This window comes from Phytophthora infestans, genomic scaffold (genome assembly GCF_000142945.1).
Source record: "Phytophthora infestans T30-4 supercont1.2 genomic scaffold, whole genome shotgun sequence".
NCBI lineage: Eukaryota > Oomycota > Peronosporomycetes > Peronosporales > Peronosporaceae > Phytophthora > Phytophthora infestans.
The window spans coordinates 994519-996470 of NW_003303757.1; positions in this window are offsets into that span (position 1 = coordinate 994519).

Here is a 1952-nt window from a genome sequence, read left to right on the forward strand (position 1 = left end):
CTGAGCCGAAGACAGTAGTCCGTTATCTCGTCGAAGCGCTGATACATGCGCAGCTCAAGGCTGTAGGGAAGAAGGACACGGAGAACCGAGCGAATAAACCTCTGCTGGAGGATGTTGTGGCCTTTACGGTGTGGATACGCACTAGCTGTAAGGCGTATATCCGCGAGAAACGGAAGCAATGGGAACGCACAAGCAGGGAGCCGGATCTGGCGGAACCGGAGTAGCTGGGCGGGGGCCGAAGCGGCTGATAAAGACGTGCGAAAGGCCAGAGAGGTTCGTACAAGCAGCTACAAGCAAAGGCCAGAGTCTCTAACGCGAAGGAAACGCCACGTCCGCGTCGACCGTGCCTGGAGTACTCAAGTACTGAGCACTGCGTTTAAGAATACCCCAGTACAGCTCCTGGCGACGCCGAACAGCTAATCCGAGAATGATGATAGCGGTCACCAGAAGTACTATAAAGGTGCTTGGTGATATGGAGTGATCACCGCCCGTGGTGCAGCTCCTCTCGAAGACACTGTCACAGTAAAGGAGTACTGCTGGACACGGAAACAGACATCACAGGTGTAAGCCGTGGGCTTATTCGTGTATTACAGCAGTATGATATTTCCCTGGGAAGGGCAAAAGCGAGCCACATATATTGAGGCCGCTCGGCAGTAAGCCGCCGAAAGCTGTGTGGCATGTGGTCTATGATCAAGTTCAGTTGACACCACCAGACCCCTATTATTACGGCACTTGGGTGCCGAGGTAAATGAGGGAAAGTGGAATACAGCGTCGCACTTACTCTCTCAGTATGTGCTGAAAAACGTTGAGCTTTTCGGGCGAAGCTCTGCTGTCGCATTCACGACAGAAACAGAACGAATTCGATCTAGAAGGTCTGGAGAACACGCGGAGATATTCTGAGGACTCATCGGGGGGTAAGTCGTATTTGTCAAGCTAGTTCTCGCGTTTTATATAGAGATCACTTTGGGGTGAAGAGGGCTGACAGCAGCTCCCGAGATGCTGGTAACGCCAACATATGATATGTGTATAGTACTAGCAGAAACTGAGATGGCTGTCCTTGCTGGAGAAAACGCTCGGAGACTTAGATACTTGCTCAGCAACTATCTGGATGTGCTCCGCCTGTCATTCAGACGAGATCCCTCCGTCCGTGTAGCACCTCTGCGGGTATATGTACGCTTGGTCTTGGGAATGGTGTCAAGAACTTGTTTGTGTCTCGTGTAAGCATTGTCGCCTAACCACGTACTAGCCATTGGGGGAAGTATTTACAATAGAAGACAGCTTATACTTTAAAAATGCTACATCAGCTGCGGTTTCACCTGGACTTGAGTACGCTACTGCAGTGGAGCGGCTTAAGCGTTAACAACACGCTTGAGCGCCAGCCCCTTACCTCTGATACTGGCCGGAGAAGAGCGACCTGGCACCATGTGGCTTCTCGCTTTCTTGGCGTCCGACTTGGACACAGCCATCCTTCAACAGCTCCAATGCAGCCTTTCATCACTTTGGAGCTGCTGAGCATCTCAAACTCCCTGGCTATATGGCGCGAAGCGACCTCTGCTGTAGGGAATTATAGTTGCAAATCTGGATGCGCGATAATCGTTTCCACAGCTTCGTGAATACAGTCATAAAATGCAGTGACACTAACGTCACTACTAAGCGAATAAAATGATAAGTTCCTCCACTCAGCCAGCATAAACAACATGTACGTCTTCCTGATATGTGCTATTGGCTCAATACCAGTACGTTTCCGCGATTGTCGTTCGTCGACACACATGTACGGCTCGAGTTTGTCTATAAGGGCCATGAAAGATGCTTTTGACATCTTTTAGCATTTCTGGAATTCTCCTTCATCCTCTAGGGGCTGACGCTGAAGACATTGAAAACGCTTACTAGCTGGAATAACCGAGAGGGTCAGCCGTATTCTGAGAGCGAGAAGGGTCACCTCCGAGTTGTTT